Genomic DNA, 15,558 nt, shown 5'->3' with positions numbered 1-15,558 from the left:
TTGGGGGGGAACTTAAAAAGAAACTATTGTTTGTTTTTGGATAAGCAAATGTTTTGTAAGCATGTATTTCAAAGCAAAGCTCCGATAAGACAAACAACACATTCATCCTCCTTTACTATTATTGTCATGTGTTTTGCACTAGTTCACTTGGTTGAAAATTATTTTATTTAGTAAGAGGTCTTGAATTATTGTTTTATAAATTGGGTCACTTCATAAAGTAATTTATTTGTAAAAGTGATCTTATAGGCAAACCTAGGCAGGGAAAATAATATTTAACAACAACACCCATCACCACATGGGCCAACTTCTAACTTCCACGTGGCTCATTATTACCATTAATTCCTTTTTTTTAAAGGGCATAACTTTCACATCCGAAGTCCATTCTTAGTGTCATTTTTTTTAAATGACCAAGATATTTCCAACTAGACAATCAAGTTCAACTTTTGTTATCATATTATCTATGCATATTAATATGGCCACTCCAAGTGAACTTTTGCTTATTGGTACCACCTACTTCTCATGGAAATCCCACATGGAGGATGTACTAAGAAGTAAAGGAATGTAGCATACCATCTTAGGAAAAGAAAAATCCCCTAGTGATACCAATAAAAAATCTGAATGGGATGATAAGAATGATGAAGAATGTGGATTAATCAAAATGTTCGTTTCTCATTATTTTTGATTTCATATTCAAGGAATAAATGACCTATATGAAGCCTAGGAAAAGTTGAAAAATATATTTGGTGAACCTAATGTGATTAGATCTCATCAACTTGAAAATCATGTCATGACTTTAAGTCCTATTTTTTTCTTTCATAGAAGATTATTTATCTAAGTTCTAAATGCCTAGACATTTACTTAAAGACTATCAAGTCAATCTAAAAGATGATAATTTCATATGTATTATTATTATTTTCAAGCTTGGTTCTACATATTCTATTTTGTATCTACATTTTATGCCATTAGAGAGGCTCTAGGGCCTACAGATCAAAATCCTCTCTCAAATCTTTTTATGACTCTTAGATTAGAGAGCAAGATAAGCTCTTGCATATTAGATTGATCAAAACTGTAGGTACATCTAACAAGGCGTTCGTGGCCCAATGGAAAGATAAAACCAAACATCTAAAGAAGCAACATCCTTGCGACAACAAGCAAAACAATGGTCGCAAACCCTCCCAATGGTGACCTACAACCAAAATCAAAGTGTGAGAAGACTAACAGACATTGTAATTATTGTGGTAAAGAGGTTCATTTGGAGTCCAAATGTTCTAAAAATATGGAGGCATTTGAAATTATGAAGAACTAACATCAATCTTGAGTCTTATTCTAACACTTCTTCTCATGGTCATGCACTTTCTACTTCTAATTTCTCCTTCAATGCAACCCATGTTCTTCTTGTTATGAGTAGCTTATTGATTATGGAGCATCTTGTCATATAGCTAAGGATAATGCCAATTTTTTTCCCTTTGAGGATTGTAACATCAAATAAATATTTGTTGGTGATGATAGATCACTTAGTGTTGTAGGGTCTAGAATAGTTCAGTGTATCAAATAACTCATTCAGGTGAAGGTAAAATAGTAGAGTTTTCACCTCACCAAGTTGTAATTAAGGATCTAAAAGATCTTGAGCATGTCATTGCCATTATAATAATTCATCATATTACCAAGTTGTACAGGTTTGACAACATTGGGTCATTACCTTTTCCATTAAATTTTATCACACAATGAAGATTACTTGAACAAAATTTGGCATGAGTGGTTTGGTCATCTAAACTACGACTTATTGCAACAACTATGTAATATTATGATTACTCTTCCTCTCATTTCTTGTAGAGATGGTGTTTTTTCCGATTGTGTTATTAGAAAACATCATCGAGACAATTTTGATAAATGTGCCTCTTGGCATGCCTCATCCCCTTTGCAGCTTGTTCACAGTGATTTGTGTCATCCACTTTCTTCTCATTCTTTCTCCAAGTTCAAGTACTCCTTAATTTTCATTGACCACTTATCCAAACACACATGAATTTATTTATTAAAACTTGAGAGCAATTTTTTTTACTTGTTCGTGGCCTACAGTGCCCTTGTATAAAAACAATATGGACATCAATTACAAAGTTTGAGCATAAGTAATGGAGGTAATATGTCAACAACAAATTTACAAATTATTGCATTACACCGGGAATTCAAATGCAACATACTATTCAATATACACCCAACAAAATGATGTTTCTTAAGAAAGAATTGTACATTAAAGGAAATTTATAATTGTATGATTCAAACTAAAGGATTAAGTCTTCATTATTAGGCGGAAGCAATCAATTGTGCAAACTACATATTAAATCGCATTTCCAAAAAGGCTTTAAAAGTATAACATTGGAAGAAACATGGACTAGCAAGATGTAAGCCATTTCCATGAATTTGGTTGTGTAGCATGGGATCACTTATGAGAAAAGGAAAGCCTAACAACCTAAAAGCAAGAAGTGTATTTTTGTTAAAATTTTGAAGATGTAAAAGGTTACAAACTTCTTCAACCTCACTCCAATGAAATGATCATTAGAAGAATTTTTGGCATCTTCCAACCTTGTGACGACATTTCAACTTCCACCAACTTTCATACTCATAAATAATGAACCTAATAAAACTCCACTAAGACAAGTGCACTAACTCAATGCCTAAACCAGTGTGACCTTGCATCAAAGATTAATTAAACAAATTATTCATCCTTATGGAGTAGTCATTGCATTATAATGACCTTAGGGATGGTGTATGAGTCTATCCTTAGCCTGTTATACGTAGCAAGATGGTAGCAATGCACCCTCCCACATGTTGCATCATAGACACCCCCCATCCAGGGAATCTTATGTGTATTATATAAATAAGCATATATGATTTATTAAACTTATATAATGAATTAATGCATATAATGTTGTCAAAAAAATTATGAGACTACGAATTTCAAGTAGAAAAAAAAATTAAAAAATAATTCACCTATTATTATTATTAATTAATTAATTTTTTAATTTATTGTCTCTTAATCCTGAATTCTTTTAATCTAGTGTAGTTTTTCTTTTTTATTAATAATTATTTTACAACAAATTTTAAATCTTTTCATCAATAAAATAATATAAAAATTAATTTTAATACATTAAAAATTATTTATTTAATATTTTAAATTTATATATATCTATATATATATATATATATAACAATGAAAAATTAATCATTATAATTGTGTCATTCAAATTAATAATGCTAATAAAGAATATGACCTTGCATAAACAACGTATTATACGAAATTGTAACTACTTTGCATTTTCCAAATGATGAAGATGGGATGGGATGGATGACTTTGGAGTGTTGTAGAATGTGTGTGATACTTTGATTTTTATAAAAGCTAAGCCATTTTACTTAGATATTCTTACCTTATCATTGTGCGCAAAAAAATCATTGGAGAGCACAACTGATCGTCTAACTTTATCATTATGCGCAAAAAGATATTTTTAAAGATATCTTGTAATGATTTAAAAGTGTTTTTTTTAATATTTATGAGGTGTAGAATAATTGGTTTGCGTTGGGTTTAGTCCTTGTAAAGTTATGGGTCAAATTTCATGGGGAGGAGTTGAAGATGAGAGTTATGGGGAGGGATTGAGTATGAGAACCACTTTAGGGAATTAAACTTCCCAAGAAGCATCCAATACAATCATAATGATAAGCATCCCATTATGAGTTGATCATTATTTTTCCATCCAATAAATAAATTAGATCCAACCTAACCTTAATCTTTAAAAAAAATCCTTTTGTATATAAAAAAAATAAATTGAAAACTCCCATCTAATTAAAAAATTAGTTAAATTAAAAAACTTTAATAATATTTATTTAATAATTATTAATAAAAACAAAATCACAAATATTATTGTTCATTTTAAACTATGTTATCAAAAAAAATTAAAAAATTATAACATACAAAATGCTACTATCCTTTCCCCATAATAACATTGTTTTTTCTTCTTCCCACATACATATTTGGGGTTTCAACCAACACCCATATGGAAGGTTATATATATATATATATATATATATATATTATTTTTCAAGAATTTATTTTGTAATAGAAAAGATTATAATCATAAATTAAATTAATATTATTAATTTGTATTAATAAGCATTTTATTTAATTATATTACTCATTTTTGTTGAGAGTTGGGACTATAGCAAAAACATTATGTGTAATTTTACATTAATTATGTTTTCATAATAAATATTTACTTATTTATTAGTATAAAATGTTAAACATATAATTTTTTCTTATTTATGTGATATTATTAAATTTTAATTTTTATTACTTTATTGGTAGGATAAATGAAATTTTATTGTACAGTTTCCACTAATAAATTGGAAACCCACTCATAAAAGAATAATTGAAAACCCACTCACAAATTCAAACAACATATCTAACAGAAGGACAAAGGGTGGCAAAGATTCTCGACCATAAGCATCGATTAATCCATGTTAAGATAAGTTGCAATGACCAAAAATTAGATATCCTTAGAAAATCTCCCTGTCTAAAAGGGTCAGAAATCTTTATAAATGAGGATCTTATTCCAGAAGACCAATTTGAACTAAGGAAAGAGGTCCAAAAGGTAAAGGAGGCAAGAAAGGAAGGAAAATGGACAATTATTAGAAATAGAAAATCTATTATTAGAGATAGGTTCCAAAATCAAAGTGATAAATAGGAATTAAGAACAATCTGGATCCTCTTCTAGAACTGTTGTGGTTTTCTGTGGCGCAAAGGTCCTATGTTAAGTTGGATCCCGAGGGATACTAATCTTATTCTCTTAGTTGAAACCTAGGATCATCACGAATCTATGGTTCCCCACATTAATGGGTTCACTCTTTGGTCTACCTAGAACAAGAGATCTTCTCGTCCAAGGGTTGGTGATATAGCTTGTTATATCAAAAATAACATTGCTTCCCACATATGGGTTCATAAGATTGACCCCCTTAATCAGTACGTTTGGATTTAAATCTCTGACTCTAATACTAATAAAATCTTCATTGCAACTTGATACTTTTCCCCTTTCATTTCTGCTTCCTATAAGAAGAACAACCTAAATAAGGATTGCCCCTTCATTAACTTAGAACGTGATATTCACAATCTAAGGAATGAGGGAAACATTCTCTTGCTTGGGGACTTTAATTCTCGTACTTCCAATAACCAAGCCACTCTATTAAGTAATACCTCTAACCCTAACCCCTTATGGCTTGATGAGGATTGTGTTCTGGCTAGTAGATTCCAAAGAAATTCTGAAGACATTACTAAGAACCTTTTTGGCACTGAGCTAATTAAGATTTGTAGTTCCCAAGACTTGATTATTTGTAATGGGATCAATAGGTGGCCTTCCTCTAACTAGATGACTTGTATTCATGGGCGTCATAGTCGTGTTGTGGACTATGCGATATCTGATACCCAGGTTCTCCACCGTATTGTTAATTTTGACCTCTTAAATGACCATGAGCCTGAATCTGACCATAGACCTCTCTCCTTAACCCTTAACCTTGATATGTACACCAACCACATGCATAAAAATGATGAGAGTCCAAGACACATATAGTTTTAACAAAAGTAAAACGGACCTCTTCTTAAAAGTTTTAACAAGGGATCCGAGTTCCTTAACATATAATGACAACATTAATCACATATACCACAACTTTACTACTATCCTCTCCACAAAAATTAACAACTTCTCTAAGGAGGTATCATATAATAAGAACAATAGGACTTCAAACTCGTGGTATGACAATGATTGTAAATCTTCCAGGAAAGTGATTAGAGATGCTCCCAATGAAACTATTAAGGATGAAAAATTCAAGGTGTACAAAGCTCTTATCAAGTGGGAAAAGAGAGTATATAAACAAGAGGAAATATCATCCCCTTAAACTCTTTAAAGTTGAGCCTAGAAAGTTCTGGAGGAACATTCTTGTACATAAATCGAAATAAAATAATCTGATTTCTTTAAAGGAATGGGATTTCTATCTTAGGAATATTTATGACTCCCTCGACATCATGATCTACATCAAAAGAAATTTTATAGAGTTAGATATCTTTTCTTTGGAGGACGTGGAATCTGGGATTAAGAAGTTGGTTATTGAGAAAGCTAGGGATATTGAAAGGTACCAAGCTGAAATTCTCAAAATTGGGAGGTACATCCTCACCCCGCACTTGCACAATCTCCTAAACTTGGCAGTTAAACAAGGCTTCCTAAGCTATGGACGCAAAGCCTTATTGTGCCTATATTTAAAGTGGGGATAAAAATGTTCCCTTTGACTAGAGGAATATCATGATTAACCACATTTTAGCCAAGTTGTATGGGCTCATTTTGGAAAAGAATATTAGCACTTGGCTTGAAATCCATGGTAAAAGACCCACTGGGCAAGCTGGTTTTAGAAGGCATCGCTCTACAATCAACCACCTTGTCACTCTTAGGACCATTGCCGATGATTTTCGTAATAGCAAGACATACCTCTATTGTTGTTTTGTTGACTTTACAAAAGCTTTCAACATGGTTCCTCGAGAGAAGTTATGGCAAAGGCTCGATGGGATAATGGTTCCTCCTGAGTTAATGGTCACTGTTATTAGATTATGCAAGAATGTTATTTCCAAGATTAATACAATTGAGGGTTGGTATACTGATATTAAATGCAACATCAATGTTAAGCAAGGGTGTCCCCTATCACCTACCCTTTTTGGAATTTACATGTCTAAGCTTGACGAATGCTTAGAAGTTGTTGGGTGTGAAGGACCCAAGTTCGTTGGCATAATCACTACTCTTCTCCTTTATGTTGATGATGTCGTTCTTGTTGCTAGGAGTCCCGACAATCTCAATAACCAACTTAAAACCCTCCATGATTTCTGTTCTAAGATGGGTATGACTACTAATACTGACAAGACTAAAGTTATTATTATTAAATCCAAAAATATTGCCCGTGATAATTTCATTTATGATAACAACTACTTAGAGAATGTTCTTCTTACAAATATTTAGGTATTGACATCCACCATCAACTCAACTAGAACTATAGCATTGAGAAAATGAGTATAGGTGGTTGGAAAGCTTACTATGAGCTTAAAAAAAATTATAAGACAGTTGATCTTTGGGTTTGAATTAAAAAAAAAAATCCTCTTCGAGACTCTCATCGCCCCTGTTATTTTATATGGATGTGGAGTGTGGGGCTGCAATCTATCTAGAGATTCATGGACAAACGTTGAAATGATCCAGAAGCAATTCTTAACCTACAACCTTAAGATTAAAGGTAATACTCCCTATCCTATTCTCTTAATTGTGGCTAGCCTTTCCCCCATTGAATGCATGGTTATGTTTAGGTATTTGATGTATAAGAAGAAGTTGTACAACATCGAAGACAAGAGACTCCCAAAAATTCCTTCCAATTGTAGTCAAAACCATCTTCAACTCAAGCAAGGGTAGCATAAGGACGCCAAGTCTTGGCTCAATCATTGGGAGATAAAGGAGGATATCATATTAGGGAATAAGGATAATATTAAAAACATCATTACTTCCAAATTTAAGGATAAGTTGTGGAGTGATAAGGAGTTAGAGGGGAAAAGAAAGTTAAGATACTATAAGGAGGTTATCAACCCCACGCTTGCTAACCAGAATTACCTTTCTGTCTTAACCAGTGCTAAGAAGAGAATGAATATTGCAAGGATTAGAACTAATTCTCATGATCTCCGGAGTGAAACCAGACGTTGGTCTATTCCCAAGATACCTTGGGATGAGAGAATATGTCTCCTTTGTGATACTAAGAGAGTTGAAGATGAAAAGCACTTTCTCTTGGATTGTCCGACCCTTACTCACATCCACTCTCATTTCCAAAACATTTTCCCCATGCCCAACCTCCTTGACTTGTTCAGTTAGAAAAACTACAGTGACCTTACAACGCTTCTTTCCCTCCTATTTTTATCACAGAAATAATCCCAATTAACTGTTTTTTTCTTAAGGTCTGATAGACCATATCAGTCTTAGTAGACGTTAATCATCATCATCATCATCATCATCATCACAGAGTTTTCAAAAGTTTAAATACAAATGACATATTTTAATTGGGGTTACTTAGATAAAATTTCAAATTATTTAATAAGTAAAATCTTATAATATAAATTAAACACAAATAATATGTGTAGTTTAATTGTGAAACAAATTTATTTTTTTTGGTTAGTTTTTCCTTAAAGTTGGTAGGGAATTCTTGGAAAATTCAAATGTTTTAATGGTATTTTATGGTGTTTAATCTACTTATACATTCAAAAATTCATTTTAAACAACTAAAATTTATGGTCTTGCCACAAAATTATTGCTAATTATAATATAAAAAAAAAACAAAAAAAACAAACTTAATAATTAAATTGCACCCAAATAATGTAACTTAAAAACAATATCGATAATAGTTTAAAATATATTTTTTTAATTAATTAGATACATAAAATATTATTAAAAAATTTAAATTCATTTTTTAAGAAAATAAAATTTCTAATTTATAATAAAATTATGAATATAAAAAAGTTGAAACTTCTCTCTAAATTACATTAAAACAATCTCAAGAAAAAAATAAAAATAAAATTAAAACACTTTAGCATATTTTAGATGTTCAACCTCAAAAAAAAATTAACAAATCCATTTGGTGTGTATTATTAGATGTATTCTTCATTTTTTGTAATAATAATTATTAACTATCATTGCACCTTCAACATGAGGATAAGAGAAGGGCGAAGCTCTGAGAACCCTTGTGGGGCTAGGTTTTTTCACTAGCCAAAAAAGTAAGCTCTTCTTTCGCTTCATATAGCTCCATTCTAAAATATGAATATGGCCTCTTGATAGTTCAAGGAGTTCCTTCCCTCAATGTTCCTTTTGATGAGAAAGCTTTCAACTATGAGAAGCTTTTTTCAGAGCAAGGTTTGGATGGTAGGTTTAATGGATTTTGGTTGTGCTTGAGGAATATCTACAAATGCATCTTTGAGACATGGAAACCTTGTTTAATGGATGATATAAATATTTATCGCATGGCTTGGGGATTTTTTGTTGTTGTTTTCGACAATATTGAGGAGAAGGAAATTTGCAAATCTAGGTCATGGTTTTAGGGTAGTGTCGGTCTCTTCATGCAGCCCTGGACTCCCACCTTTGATCTAGTAATGACATGAATATCCATAGCTCCAGTTTGGGTAAGTATTTTGAACCTACCATTGGATCTTTAGAATCTCCAATAATTATCCTCTATTGGGAATGCTCTTGGAAAGTTTTATTGTCATAGCCCAGATACAATTTTTTTTTTTTTTATAAAACTTTTTATGCTCGAATTTGTGTGGAGATGGAATTCAATAACTATTTTCCCATTGAGATCAATTTGATGGACCCAAATTATATTTGGGTCCAGAATCTTGACTATGAAAAATGTTTGGCTATGGTGTAGAGTGTGCTATGAAATGCGCCATGTAATTAAAAACCTCCCCAAGCATCAAAGCAATAAAGATCGAAAAAATTATCAAAGGTCTAAATGGTGGGAGGGAGCTCAAAGCGGTGACTATACATTATACAAATATGAATAGTCTCAAGATAATAAAGAACCAAAATCTAAACTCAGAGGTTATACTGTCAAAGAAAATGCACCAGAGGAAACAAAAATCAATCAAGAAAAATGCATGCCAGTGAGGATTCTTTGAACTCAACGAAAGTGGGAAATCAGCAAGCCCTCATGGAAAATGGATCCCCTCCAGAACCCACAAGGAATAACATTGGAAATACAACTTCTTGGGCAGATCAAGAGGAAGAGGAAGACTTCAAGAACAACAACGTGCACTTAACGAAGAATGACCCATTGAAATTTGTAGAAAACATGAGTTAGACCCAAGTTGGGAACAAAGTAAAAATTATTTCACCAATAAAAATAAGAAGGCGGGCTAAATCAAAACAAAAATAGTGAAAATGGAATGTCAATGTGTTTGGATATTGGGGGTTTTTGGAAAAAAAATTAGCTAGAAAGGAATTCAATTTTTTTGTCATGGGGAACTTGCTTGAGGGTTTGGATTGAACCTTCGTGCTCAATCTCAAACATGTAAGGAAGATTAGAATATGTAAAGGTTTTGGCCTTGTACTACAATTTTTTTTAATAATACAAATCTCTACCCATTTCATTTAAAAAATTATTATTATTAACCATCATCAAAAGATCAATATTAATATTTTCTCGTATCAATAATATGTAGTTACGAATTTTTTTAAACATTATTGTAAAATATTTTTCTTATTATAATTTTGAAAATGTTTATTTATTTTAATTGTACATGGATATTCACGATGAATCTAAATTGATGACAATTATTTTTAGGATATTTAAACACATACGAGTTAGCTAATTTTATGTGGTCTATTGTTTCTATAATGTAAATGTATCTTTCTTTAATATGCATTACTTGCATTGTGAACTGATAGTTACGATATGTATTAGACATAGAATGATTTTAAGGCTCATATTATCCTCGATGTTAATGACTATAGATTTGTGGATTAACACCTAATTATTCCGTGATCTCTATTTAAAGAGTATGGACGTCGTGGCTAATGACCAATTGTGAGAACCCTCTTATCTAAGAAAAGAATAGTTTGCATTAATGCAATTTCCCTAAGTGGCCACATTGGTTGGGGTCATGGAATTTCTCCCTCTTAGAGGGTTTCAATGATCCAGGTGGATATCGATGACCACCCAACTATTCCACCAGATCACAACACTATTTTCCTATTTTGGCAATTTTCAAGTCTTGAACTTCAAAGTCGTTTTGAGGCCCTAAATGGCATTTTTGAGGAAACGAGCCGACAGTAGTCATGGACTTTGTCAATGGTGAAAAATTGTACTTCTCGGATAGACCTTTTGAATGAGATATTATGCACACCAAAGGGAGTTCGTACACCAAAGTTATAGCCCCGAGAAGTTGGCATTTGAGCTCACCCCATCAGGACCCATATTAATTTTACTAGTTTTTAAATTTTTTTTTGTAATTTTTTTTTAACTAGCTTGTTTTTATTTTTATCTTCTTTTTCCCTAATTTTTGCTAATATTTTTTTTTCAATTTCTCTATTTTTTACTTACTTAATTTTATATTTTTTTTTTTCCCAAATTCTTTTATGGTTTATGACATATTTTTTTTTAACATTTTTTATTTTTCATTTTTGTCTTTTTTTATATATATTTTTATATTTGTTTTTTAAAGTAATCAACATTTTAATCTTAATTTTAATAGTTTTTAAATTTTTTTGTTAATTTTCTATTTTTAAAAAAATCTAGTTTGTTTTTAATTTTTTTTTTTTTTTTTTTTAGTTTATTTTAAATGTTATTTTTTCTTTTCCATGTTTTTGTTTTTTTATTCTTTTTGCCAATTGTTTTTTATGGTTTAGAAGATTTTTATTTTTATCTTTTTTCCATTTTTTTTTTTAAATATTTTTTTTACTATTTATTTGTTTATAATGTTTTTTTTTTTTTTTTTTCGTTTTTTAATTCTTATCATTCATTTGTTTTTTTTTACATTTTTATGATTGATTTTTTTTTCGTTTTTTATTTTTATTTTATGTTTTGTTTTTAGTATATATTTTAATTTATGTTTTGTTATTTTTTTAACTTTTTTTTTTTGTTTTGTGTTTTTTTATTGTTTTAATTTTTTTTCTTTTAATTTTATTTTATGTTTTCATTATTTCCTTTAAATTTTAATGTTTTTCGAGGTCATGATAAAATAATTTATGCCATTATTTCGAAATATTGAAATTTTATTTTTGAAAAAAAAAAAAATGTTTTCCCAACATTAACACTTTTTGTTTTGAGGGTGTTTTTTGGATAATTTTTGCGCAAAAATTTGGTTTTCACCGCCATTTTTAAAACATATTGAAAATTTACCCAAGAAAAAAAAAGGTGTTATTCCAGCATCAAAACTTTTCGTTTTTAACACTGTTTTTGATGTTTTTTCGAGGTTTTTGGCTAGAGTTCCCGTTTTGAGTTTATAGTTCCCGTTTCAAAGTTTACATTGTTTTTTAGGGATGTTTTCAAGGAATAGTATTACCTTGTTAGAAGCTGCGAAGACCAGTATATGAGATGGACCATAATCCAGTAGGAAAGGGACCACTAAGTAGTGCCAAAATTCACAAACATCTTTCATACCTTGCGCACCAAACTGGGTATCAAGGACTCTGGGTGACACTTGGTTCCCAAGTACCATGGTTTTCTGCAAAAATACATACAAATACAAGTGGAGTTATTGGACATCTCCTCTCTTGGTACAACATATTGATATGCTATCAGAGTTGAGAAAAAAATTAAATAGAAGAAGCAAGACTTTGGATCTGTAAATCCTTCACAGCAGAAGCAGGGAAAGCGCATCCCCCAAACCATAAAATACAGGAAAATGCTAGGATGAACCACCCTAGGAAAACCCATTGAACCCACAAATAAAGAAAGGTAATGGGAATATGAAGAAAGACACAAGAAAGTGGTGTGAGATCCACAAGAGCCCCCACTCATAACACAAATGAATGTCATGCAAATCCATCACTAGTGGCTGAACTCAAAGCTTCAAATTCATATACAGGTTCCAACTTTGAACCAAATATAGAAAAGGGGAAACAAATCGTTCATGCATAACATAGTGCCATTGTTTCCACCACTAAGGTCCAACAAATTGAGCCCAAATATTCAGAGGAAGGTGAGTGTCTATTCATTCACAAATCTAGGTGAAGGGTGCTCCACTGCATTTCATTTTCAATACTGGGAGTCTAAAGAATCTCATCTCATAAGAGTTAGTCAAGCAGCTTGGCCTACTAAAAACATCACACCTGTAGCCATACACTATTAGGTGGCTCCACCAAGGGCAATATATTTGCGTCAGCTAACAGTGTCACTTTCCCTACAGCATCAACCCTTTCACAGATGAGGTATTGTTTGATGGTTATCCCCTTGAATTTTGGGATGTTTAGTTAGGCCAACCATACTTGTGAAAGCATCATGTTGTGTATGAGTCCAAACCTCATAGTATTATTATTACTTTGATTAGAAAACTATAAAAGGTACTAGAAGCAGTGTTGCTTACTGCCATTTATTTCATCTCTTCTAAGCAATGCAATAAGATCATTTTCTAGACTAGGAAATGTGTCTTCTTCCTAATTCAATCTCAAATTAATCATAATACTTTGGCAACATCCAATGTGATGAGCCTCAGTATTGAAACAAGAGTGTTGCAACTCCCAAGGCTACCAACTTAAATTATCAACCCGTGGTTCGTACAAACTTAAGGGGTGTCGACACTATATGTGTAGCATGCAATGTGTCCTTCTTTCATTGATCTCATGCAATGAAGTGAATTTCATGAAATCAAACACTAAACTCATTACAGAATGTAAAAGTTGCATCGAAAAGGAAACATAGTCTATGGAATGGAAATAATAGTGCTTGAAATAGAAACCCTAGCTTAAGAATAAAGAAATTAAACTAATCTAACATGCATGAACGAAATAGAATTTAATAAATCACTAAATTCTAAATAGGTTATATCCATTAACAGAGTTCATTAGATACTTCATGTGGCAATCAAGGAAATCATTATTGTGTTATCCAATTCATAAATCTGCCCATTAACCCAAATTGTTGATATGTGCTGCAGAGTAAAAAGGAAAATAATAAGTGGTATTTTGTATTAATAAATCATTAATTTAGAGCCTAACTGTCATTATTCAAGCCTAAGGAACAAAAACCAATCTTTTGGAGTAGATCTGGTCAAGTTAACACGCGCTACAGAAGTGCTACAGGACTGTTACAGGAGGTGCTATAGTAGGCCTTGTTTTGCTACAGGAGTGAGATAACTTGTTGAATGCCCAAGTAAATAAAATTAAAATTAGATGGGAAAAAAAATTAAGTAGGATGTCCGAGGCCATTCCAAATGGAATCACTCCGAAATACCCCTGTTAGCATGTGCTAAAAAATCGCAGAAAATTAGTACTCTAAAAACTGGAAATTCGATAACTAGTGAGCTAGTTAACCTACCAAACCTAATAAAGTGAAAAGTATATGGGGAATTTTTTTATTAACTTGAATGCTTTTATGATCCAATACAAGTTTAATCGACTTAAATGAAGCTCATTAACATGTTCTAAAAATTACAATAAAATTACTACTATTTTGCTATAAGGGACTTCCAGAAATTCTACATTTGTGAACTATTAAACCAATCCAAGTAGCTCAATGATGAATATGAATTTTCAATGTTGTTATAATGACACATCATGCTTGTGAATTTGTAAATAACCTACAAAATAACTCACTTTGATCATTTAACCAATATGACCTACAACAAAAGAAACATGAATAGTAAATGCAGAAATAAGAGATGCAAGTGAAAAAGACATTCAAAGGAAATAAAGAAATTGTACAAGAGGGATTTGAGGCTCCCGGGATGGCCAAACCCAAGGAAACTCAGAGTCCTAAGGTAGAAACTAAGATTTAGAGGCTAAAAATGGCACCAAATTTCATTATTTGAATCAATCCATGTACATCCTTGCTAGAAATGAAAGTGGAGCTCCTAAATAACAAGTTTTCTCCACAAGAAGACTAAGAAATACATGACTTTAGAGGCAAATTCGAATTAGTACCTATACAAAGCGATGAGGAATAATTTTACTTGAAAGGAGGCAACTTTCCTTTCCAAAATCCCTGAAAAAGTGGATATGATTCCCAACACTAGGAATCTTCATTAAATGATAGGGAACACATTCCTAAATTTTGTCAATTAGTGGAGCTCTGGAATTTGTCAATAATTTCATGATATTTGTTCATTTATTATCCAATATTGGTCCATCCTGTAGTAGGGAGCAAGTCCCTATATTATCTCATCCTCTAAATATTCATAACCTTCCTAATATTCTCACAATATTCTACAAAAATAAATAATATTGGGCACATAATAAGCAAGGATAAAAAAAACTTCCTAAGGACCCATTAATACTACGAATTAACTCTATGATGTGCAAGTAAGGGGGTTAAATACATGTTTTATATGTCTATGAATAATAAGATGGGCCTAATAAAGTAGATAATTATTGGGGCCATCACATAACCTCCACATACAACTTCTCTACACATCAGAGGCAAGTGGATAAGGACATGGAAGAGTACAGAGACATCTTATCCTCACCCATAGGGGTACCTTTTCACTGTCACGTTAATCATTCAATTTCCCTAACCCCTAACACACCTATACCCAATGGGCCAATATACCACTGCTCTATTTTGGAAAATAAGGAAATCAAGTGGTAGAAGAAGGATGGGACCTGGAGACATTGCATTGATTATTAAGCTATGAAAAAAATCACAATAGGGAACATGTACCTTATTCCCTAGATTGACGACCTTCTTGAGTAGCTCAAGGGGTCCAAGTACTCACCAAGTACTTCAACAATATTCATTTGAAGTTTGATTATCACCAAGTTCCAATAGAACCAACTGATGTGTGGAATA

Source organism: Pinus tabuliformis, chromosome 9 (genome assembly GCF_031772625.1).
Source record: "Pinus tabuliformis cultivar Carrire ecotype Pingquan chromosome 9, CPIR1, whole genome shotgun sequence".
Classification (NCBI taxonomy): Eukaryota; Viridiplantae; Streptophyta; class Pinopsida; order Pinales; family Pinaceae; genus Pinus; species Pinus tabuliformis.
This window is presented reverse-complemented; position numbering follows the sequence as displayed.